This window comes from Mus caroli, chromosome 9, assembly GCF_900094665.2.
Source record: "Mus caroli chromosome 9, CAROLI_EIJ_v1.1, whole genome shotgun sequence".
Classification (NCBI taxonomy): domain Eukaryota; kingdom Metazoa; phylum Chordata; class Mammalia; order Rodentia; family Muridae; genus Mus; species Mus caroli.
This window is the reverse complement of record NC_034578.1, coordinates 103,195,886-103,205,657: the sequence shown is the minus strand read 5'-3', so window position 1 is coordinate 103,205,657 and position 9,772 is coordinate 103,195,886. Positions and strand designations below refer to the sequence as shown.

The following is a 9,772-nucleotide window of genomic DNA, read 5'->3' as shown; positions in this document are numbered from 1 at the left end:
TAATCTCCACTAATTTCTTAGCTTCAACTAACCAGCATCAAATTTCCCAGTAGTCCCTTTTATTCTGGACTCTAAAGCCAGAGCCACCTGGCCAAGGCTGCCACTTTCTGCTGCTTGCTGGGCCGGAAAATGGCCTCTTGTTCTATTACATTATCACCAGCTTTCTGTTTTCCAATTCCTTCATTGTCTAAGCTTGGCTGTCCTGGAACTTGCTCTGTTGACTGACTTTGAAGTCAGAGATCTGCATGCCTGTCTCCTAAGCACTGGGTTTAAGTTTTTCTTTACCTAGAACTTGCTTTGTTCTAGGCTGGACTTGAACTCAGAGATCTGCTGGTCATTGCCTCCTGGGATTAAAGGCTTGTACTACCACGCTTGGACCTAAATTTAGCTGGGTGGGATATTGCCCCAAGGTCACTACTCCCTAAATTCAATTTAATATCCTTGAACACAGGATTCAGCTCCATTCCACTTCCAGGTGCCCCTTTAATATATTTTATATACCATTTGATATACCATATATTTTTAATATATCATATATTTTTATTTTTTTATTTTTCCTTTCTAGCTTGCTATGTTTGTTTAAAATGCTCTTCATGAGACTTAACCAGAGAACAATAAAGTCCATGATGGGCGATTCTGAGACTTCCTTTGTCAATGTAATTAAGTTGAGTCTCATCACCTTACCCTCAGACAGACTCTTCAGACAAAGGCAAGATGTAGTCACATTCTTCACAAAGATACCACAAAAACAGTCCCTAGACCACACACTGAAATTCTCCACTGAAACCTCTTGGGCCAGGTCCGCACAGTTCAAATCACTCTCAGTAACAAAGCCTTCCATATTCCTACTAGGTTAGCCCATTAAGCCCCATTTAAAGCATTCCACTGCTTTCCAAATCTAAAGTCCCCAAACCCACATTCTTCCAAACAAAATCATGGTCAGGCCTGTCACTACAATACCCCAGTCTCTGGTACCAACTTCTGTCTTAGGTTTTTACTGTTGTGAACAGACACCATGACCAAAGCAAGTCTTAGAAATTACAACATTTAATTGGGGCTGGTTTATAGGTTTAGAGGTTCAGTTCATTATCCTCAAGGCAGGAACATGGCATCCAGGAAGGCATGATTTAGGAGGAGCTGAGAGTTCTACATCTTTACCTGAAAGCTGCTAGCAGAATACTGACTTCCAGGCAGCTAGGATAAGAATCTTATAGCCTACACCCATAGTGACACACCTACTCCAACAGGGCCACGACTTCTAATAGTGCCACTCCCTGAGCTGAGCATATGCAAACCATCACACAGGGGTTCCTTTTTGTAGCCCAGACTGTACTAGAACTCACTCTGTAGAACAGGCTTGCCTTGAACTCAGATCAGAGGTACATCTGTTTCTGCCTCTGGAATGGAGGGATTAAAAGTCTTGCACCATCACTTCCTGGCTCCATGCCCAGCTTTTTCCAGTGGGCATTTATGGCAGCAGCATTTATTGATATTTTATTTGTCACATATGTACAGTCCCCTCAGAGGCTAGAAAAGAGCATTGGATCCCTTTGAATTGAAGGAACAGAGGATTGTGAACCGCCACGTAGTTTTTGGGAATTGAACCTCTGGAGAACAACCAGTGTTTTTAACTGATGAACTGTTTCTCCAAGTGTCTTTCTTTGACCTTGAAGAATTGAGTTAGGCTACAATACCATATCATATCGCCAGGGTATACACACAAGGCACCAGGTGGCTGGGACCAGCAAACCCCTCACAAGGTAGACAATCTACCTGAGAACTTGGGAGTCAGGTGTTTTAAGATCATTAGCTAGAAGATTCTGGAAGAGGCTGCGTATCAACAGTTACTTTGCTTGCTTTCCGTTAGAATTACGATGTGCAGTTTTTGTGGCGAGTCACGCGTGTCTACATTTATTGCCTAGAGCTAGCGGGACCTGTAGAAACAAGTTTTATTATTATTTTTTTATGGGTTGAGCTACTGAACCCTTTTACACGGATGATTTCCGCCTGGAGTGTTTGACTAGAAGTCTGTCGGAAGGTAAAAAAGGACGAGTCTTTGGGTCCTAATACTTCAACTCAAGCACTACTTTTGCATTTATTCTCTGGATGGACTTAGGCAGAGAGGTATTATGTAGCGGAAAAGCCAGCAGCCCTTTGCCGTAAGGGAATAAGACCGGAAAGATCCCCTCCCATTTTCTGCACCCGAACTGACAATCTCTTTCCCAAGGGGCAAGGCAGGATCGTCCCCCAGCACCTGGCAGGGAGTGTCACTAGGCTGTCTAAGCCACCCGGACCCCTTGCACACTTGCGAGGAAAGCACCAGAGAAGCAGCGACAGCACTGAAGCCAAACCATATCTCCCGGCAGGCCCTGCGGAGAAGCGTGCCTTCTCATTGGGCAGTGGCTAACAGCGTGCCTTTCCATTGGGCAGCAGCTCCACCAGCCGTCAAAGCCGCTGCGCGCAGGGCACGGCGGGAGAGGAGGCCGCGGGATTTGCGGCCGTACTTCATCTCCCGGCGGGCCCAGCGCTGAAGGCGGTGGCGCGACGCCTTTGTGGAAGCCGGAGCCCACCGGGAGGAAGTTCCGGTCTCCGGGACGCTGGGTCCGTGGCGGCCACTGAGGAGGAGGAGGAGCGGGCCGCGGCGGCTACGCTGCTTTGGTAAGGGCCCAGGCTAGGAGAGAGGGCGTGCCCGAGCTGCTGGGACGCGGTCAGCGGGCCTGGCGGCTCTGGTAGTCGCGGGCCCGCGCGGCCTAGCAGCCGTGGCTTCGAAGACACGGGGCGGCCGCGGCCTCCTCGCTCGCTTGCGAAAACAGTCGTGTGTCGAGGGAGGCGCCGCTCGCGGCAGGAACGCCCCGGAACGGTCGCGGGCCCGGGGCGGGGCCCGAGGCGGCTGTAGAATTACCGGTCCCTGCACGGAGCGGCCAGCTGTGGGGCGAAGGACCCGCGCGTGGTAGCGGTTCCGGCGCTCAGCTCTGTGGAGCTGCAGGAGGGATTTCTTTCTCTTTCCCCTTGTGTTTGTGATCCTGTCCTGAGAGACATCACTAGATACGGAACTCTTATGCCCTGCAAGTAACCTTGGCCGCCCACCGAGACACCCAGCCAGGAAGGTGCGAGAGCTCAGAACCTGGCCCACGGGCCCGTAGAACCGGGAGGAGGGCGAGGGTGACTGGTGGGTTCTGTACCGGTTGGGCGAATGTAGGAGGAGAGTGATGTTCCCACATATTCGTGCTTTAGATTCCTTTCGGCGTTGTAAATAATGTGCTTTTCTTTTAACTTTATAATTGACGTTGAGCTAATGAATTCAAGTGTAGGGTTGCGTTTCTTAATTAAAAACAAAAGGCCTGATTTGTAGAGCACATATACTGGAGGTAGTTTGTATATTTTCTCCTCCCCCTCACTCTAGGCTTTCTTATTAATTTCAGACTAATTGGATATATGTGAAGGAGTAGGGTTTTTTTCTTTTTTATCCGCTTGATCAGAACGTTTTTCAGAACTCTGGATTGTGCCTTAGGATTGTTAGTTTCCAACTTCCTGTTGACTAGATATGCCACAGTTAACATTACTAAGCTTGTGAGAATCAAAGGGAAAAGTGTCAACAGCTAATGACAATGTGGAAAGTAACTTAGCACTATATTACCAACTTGAGGAAACATACTGGTTGAATCTACTGCCAGGCTTAGTGGAGTTTAATTCTGAAGTTTAGGAGGATGAGGCAGGAGGATGTCAGTTTTGAAGCGTCCTAAGCTGCATTGAGACCCTTAGAAACTGAGTCTGAATTTTAGCTCCTTAACTAGTAGTACACTTATATAAATGCTTATCTGTTTATAAAATCTATAGGATTATCTATAGTATATGTGGTCTCTAAGGTAGGTTAGGTAGGACTCAGTTCTCAACCGGCGGAGCACCCTTGCTGCTCATTGAATCCAGGGCGCAAGTTCTCTACCACTAGGACCAGCCTCCTTACAGAATTTTCTTATCGGGCTTGAGTTTATTCTTACCTGCAGGATCCTAGGTTTTTGTGGCTCTTCACAAGAATTTTTGGTGGGAGAATTATTGTTGTCGTCCCCCACACCCCCAATAATACAGGGTCTTTCATAGCCAGGCTGGATTTGAATTAAACTTGCCTTTAAAAAAACTCCTAATCTTTCCACTTGAACTTTCTAGGCACTACAATTGGCAGCTGTCATTCCTAGCTAAGGAAAGGTTATTAAATATATATACTCTAGGCTAAAATCCTTTGCTACTATACTATATACTCAGCTCAAAATGTACTCTTGAAACAGAAATTTGCCACCATGCATAGATGTATAAAATGATGTTAATGACTTGGTTCAGAATCAGAGTTAAGTAGATAATAAAACTATTGAAAAGTTTTTTTTGTTGTTGTTGTTGTTTTTTGTTTTTGTTTTTCGAGACAGGGTTTCTCTGTGTAGTCCTGGCTGTCTTGGAACTCACTCTGTACACCAGGCTGGCCTTGAACTCAGAGATCCACCTGCCTCTGCCTCTCAAGTGCTGGAATTAAAGATGTGCGCCACCACACCCAGCTTGGAAAGTTTTAATTTATTTATTTGAGACAGGGTTTCACTATTCAGCCCTGGCTGGCCTGGAACTGGCTATGAGGACTGGGCTGGTCACAACTTACAGAGATCTGTCTGCCTATGCCTCTAGAGTATTGACATTAAAGGCACATGCCTACAAGCCTGGTGTGAGTCTGTTTTATAACAATTGGTGTGTAACTCGGTATAGTAGAGTTGATAACTGTAGAGTTTCAGAAGTCAGATGTTGAATCCATGTACCCTTCACTAACACAGACAGTGAACAAATTAACTTATTCAAGCTTCAGTTCTTCATCAGAAATAAGGTTAATGAATACAGCCATCTCATGTAGGATTGTTGTTTTGGTGAGTTAGATTTATTTATTTATTGTGGTACTGGACTTTTTCCACCATTCCAAGCTTGTGGGATTAAAAAAAGAACCCATAGCTTTGTGAATTTTAGATAATCGATCTCCCACTGAGCTATGTTCCCAGCTTAGATTTTTTTTTTTTTTTTCGAGACAGGATTTCTCTGTGTAGCCCTGGCTGTCCTGGAACTCACTCTGTAGACCAGGCTGGTCTCAGAAATCTGCCTGCCTCTGCCTCTGCCTCTGCCTCTAAATAAATAAATAATAGCCACCACTGTTGCTTTTTCATTTTCCTTTGAAATCATAATTTTGTATATGTAGCGCAAGCTAATGTAAACTTATAGTTCTGTCTCAGTCAGGTCAGGACAAGTTGTGGAAGTTGGTTCTCTTATCCTACCATGGGGGTTGTGAGAATCAAATTCAGGTTGTCACGCCTGGCAGTAGGTACCTACTGAGCCATTTCACCAGCTCCCACCTTTTTTGAGACAGAGTCTCTCCCTGGGACCTATGACCTGCTAGTTGGGCTATATTGCAGCTGTCTTATCTCCAGGATTCTCCTGTCTGCACCCTCCAGTGCTGAAATTACAAGCATGAACCATCACTCCCATCTTTTTATTTCTGATCCTGGGCATTCAACTCAGGAAGCAGTTTACCAACTGAGCTATTTTCCCAACATCCTCCATCCCTTTGAGATAGGGTCTTGCTAAATATCCTGGCTGCCTCAGCTTCTCTGTGCTGGGATTTACAGCCTGTGCCTCCAAGCCTGGTAACTTGTCTTTTTTTTTGAGCTACAGTTTCATGTAGCCCATGCCAGCCTAGAATTCCTACTACTACTGCAGTCTCAGAGTTATAAGGTGTGTCACTTTACCCTACATTGTACTGTATATACTATAACAAATTTACCTTTTAAGCCATTTTAAAGTATACAGTTCTGCAGCATTAGTTACATCCATGTTAAAAACAACAGTGGCTATTGCTAAAACTTTGTAACCATTAAGCAAGTAACTTTCAATTTCTTTTTGTAGCCTCTGATAACTTTTACTCTGTTTCTCTATGAATTTTGTGTTTCAAGTATAATAGAATGATACAATATAGTCTTCTCTGTGTTGGCTTATTTGGCTTAGTATAATGGTTAGTATAAAGTTGATTGATTGGATAGTATGTATCAGAATTTTATTTCTTATCTCATTGAATAGTATTTCATCCTTTGTGTAGAGGACTTAATTTTTTTTTTTTTTAACAAATGTATGTATGTGAGTGAGTCTGTATGTATGTGCAAGTGAGTGTAGTTGCTTATGGAGGCCACCAGCATTGAGTCCCATGGAGCTGGAGTTGTAAGTAGTTGAGAAGCACCTTATGTGGATGCTGGTTCTCTGCAAGAGTAGTAGTCATTCTTAACTACTGAGCCATTTCTCTAGCCCTTAGAGTACATTTAAAAAAAAATCCCTGTCTCAAAAATCAAAAAATAAAAAAAATAAATTTAACACTTGGCTATAGTAAATAGTGCTGTGAATGTTGATGTACAAATGTCTTTGATACTTACTGTTTGGTTGTTTTTGCAATGTACTGTCAAACCAAACCTCAGGTTTTATACATAGCATGCTATTCAAGCGTCCTACTAGTAAGCTAAAAACCCCACTCCAGCTCTATTTTAACCTTAAACTTTTTCCTTTTTAAAAAATGTAATAATTTCAAACTAAAATGTAAATAACCATTAAGCTATTAATTATTAATAAATTATTACATTACTAAATAATTAGATAATAATAAAATTGATTTTAAAAACTAGAGTATCACTCTGTAGCCCATGCTGTCCAGGAACCAACTTGCCGTTGTAACCCAGACAAGCCCTGAATTTGTGCATGTTACCTCTGCTTTGGTCTTCCGGCTTTTGGTCCACCAGCACTGGGAGTGCTGGTGTCAACCACCATGCCCAACTTTAAAATATGTATTATTTTGTATTTTTGAGACAGGGTTTTATGTAGCAGCCTGAGCCTTGTAATCACTATGATTAGTGACTGACCTCTTATCTTTCAAGTGCTGGGGTTCCAGGTGTTCACAGCCTCCTGTGGTTCCAGCACTTGGGAGGCAGAGGTAGGAGGATTGCTGTAAGCTTGAGGAGAGCCTAGTTTACAAAGAAGATCTAATCTCAAAACAGAAATCTTATAATCCAGCAATTATATTTATAGGTGTACCCAAAGAGATTGGAGGCAGAATCTCAAACAGGTATTTGTATCCATGTCCATAGAGCAGTCACTATTCATAATATAGCTAAAATATGAAAGCACTCAAGGGCTCAGTGATAGGATGAACGAAATGACACCTGTGGGTATATTTATACTTTCTTTGGAGTGAATACTCTTCAGCCTTAAGAAGGAAGGTAAACATCTATAATCACTACCTTTCTTGTGTGCTAGCCTAGGGTATGCAGCACCAAACAACAGAGACCTGTTTCAAAGGAGGTGGGCAGTGAGGAACTATACCTGAGGTTGTCTTCTGATATCCTCAAGCTTGCCAAATGAATATACATACATACATACATATACATTCCATACACACATGTATAACACGTACAAAGATAATGTTTTTACAATTTTTATTATTTAAATTTATGTGTATGGGTGTTTTGCCCACATGTATGTCTTTGTACCAAGAGTGTGCTTGGTGCCCCAGGGGCCAGAAGAAGCTGTTGGATCCTCTGGGACTGGACTTACAGAAGGTTGTCCAAGTGCTTGTAACCATGATCCATCTTTTGTTGTTGTTGTTGTTGTTTTATTTGTTTGTTTTTTCAAGACAGGGTTTCTCTGTATAGCCCTGGCTGTCCTGGAACTCACTCTGTAGACCAGGCTGGCCTCAAACTCAGAGATCCACCTGCCTCTGCCTCCCAAGTGCTGGGATCAAAGGCGTGTGCCACCACCGCCCACCATTAACCATCTTTCCAGATCAAATATAAGATTTCCTAATATGTTTTTTTTTTTTTAAAGATTTATTTATTTATTATATGTAAGTACACTGTAGCTGTCTTCAGACACTCCAGAAGAGGGCGCCAGATCTCGTTACAGATGGTTGTGAGCCACCATGTGGTTGCTGGGATTTGAACTCCTGACCTTCGGAAGAGCAGTCGGGTGCTCTTACCCCCTGAGCCATCTCACCAGCCCCCCTAATATGTTTTTTAAGAACTTTTTTTTTTTTTTGGTTTTAAGGNGTTTNTTTCAGAAAGGCAGAGAGAGAGAGACAGAGAAAGAGAGAGGGGCCAGCCATGGCCATGTGGGGGGGGGGGNGGGAATGCGGAGAGAAGGGGAGCAAGAGAGAAGCAAGCGGGAACAGCTGTAAGAGAGCAAGAACTTTATTTTTATTTTGTGAGTATGAGTGTTTGCCTACAAATATGTATATGTACCATGTACATGCCTGGTTCTTGCAGAGACCAGAAGAGGTTGTCAAGCCCCCTACAACTAGAGTTGCAGATAGTTGTGAACTGGCTACCATTATTATTCCAGACATATAAAGGTGCTGACTTGTAATGAGGATTCCTTTTTTCTAATAACCTACTTATTTTTTGGTTTCCTGGAAGTCAGTTTTGCAATTATTTGGTGATGTTTGTTTTTATGAGACAGAGTTTTTCTGTGTAGCTCTGGCTGTCCTGGAGCTAGTTCTGTAGACCTAGGTAGCTGGTATTAAAATTTTTTTTTTTTTTTTTAAGGCAATGTCTTAGATAACCTAGTCTGGCCTCAAATCCTGTGTAGCCAAAAGAAATGTTTTTATCTTATTTTAGGTGTGTAAATACTTTGCTTAATGTATATGTGAGCACTCTATGTACCTGGTGAGAAGGTATATCAGATGGTTTAGAACTGGAGGTGTAGATGGTTATGAGCCACCACTTGGATTCTAGTAACTGAACTCAAGTCCTCTTTAAGAATTGTAAATTTAGCTAAGCCATGTAGCCCTGGCTGTCCTGGAGCTCACTCTGTAGACCAGGCTGGACTCAAATCCAGAAATCCACCTGCCTCTGCCTCCCAAGTGCTGGGATTAAAGGCGTGCGCCACCACGCCCGGCTTAAACTACATTTCTTAAGTGCTTTCAGTTTTCCTATCTTGATTTTTCTTATCTACTTGATAAAGGTTTGATAAATCTTTTGTCCTATTTTGTCCACAGCTTGTATCCGAGATTAGTGAGTTCTGATTTCTCCAAATCTTAATTGATCACTCCTATCCTTTTTTGTATTGGGCTTGAAGTCTGAGTCTTGTGTTAGGTACTTGCTCAGTCACTGCCCTGTCTTTTATTTTTTAGTTTGTTTGTTTATTTATTTATTTATTTTTGGTTTTTCGAGACAGGGTTTTAGTTTTTTTTATTTTACATACATTGGTGTTTTGTCTGCATGTACATCTGTGTGAAGGTGTTAGGTCCCCTGGAAATGGAGTTACAGCAGTGCTTTGCCTTGTGGGTATTGAAAACTGGACCCAGGTTCTTTGGAAAAACAGACAGTACTCTTAACCACTAAGCCATTTCTCCAACCTCCAGTCTTTGATAAGACCTGAGCTGCCAGTTTGGTTTCTCTGTCTTAAAACACAAAACAAAATTAAAATTATATTTCTTTGGTGCTAGGGATTGAATGATGGGCTTAATGTATCATAGTCAAGTGATCTGCTCAGGTACATTTTCAGCCAGGTCTTTCTGGAAATCCTGTGGTTCATATGTTGGCCTGATGATGCTCCTTCATTTGTGATATTTGTCATTCATTTTAGTTCATGCTTTTCATTTCTGCTTCTGTGAGTTGATAATTTTATACTCTATTATTTTCAAGTTTTGTGATCCTTCTGCTTGATCAGTTAACTATTGTTGAAATCCATTTTTTTGTTTGTTTGTTTTTGT

The 9,772-nt window shown here is 42.6% G+C and overlaps 1 protein-coding gene across 4 annotated transcripts in view; it reads left to right on the top strand.

Moving 5' to 3' along the window:
* The first annotated feature begins 2,282 nt into the window (after positions 1–2,282).
* The window catches only part of Rbm6 (RNA binding motif protein 6), a 99,827-nt gene continuing 92,337 nt past the window's right edge, over positions 2,283–9,772 (top strand). Inside the window, exon 1 of one of the 4 annotated variants that reach the window (XM_021172247.2) lies at positions 2,283–2,658. The gene's annotated coding sequence lies outside the window, so the exon portion shown is untranslated. The other 3 variants (XM_021172246.2, XM_021172248.2, XM_029481231.1) reach the window with 3 other exon arrangements.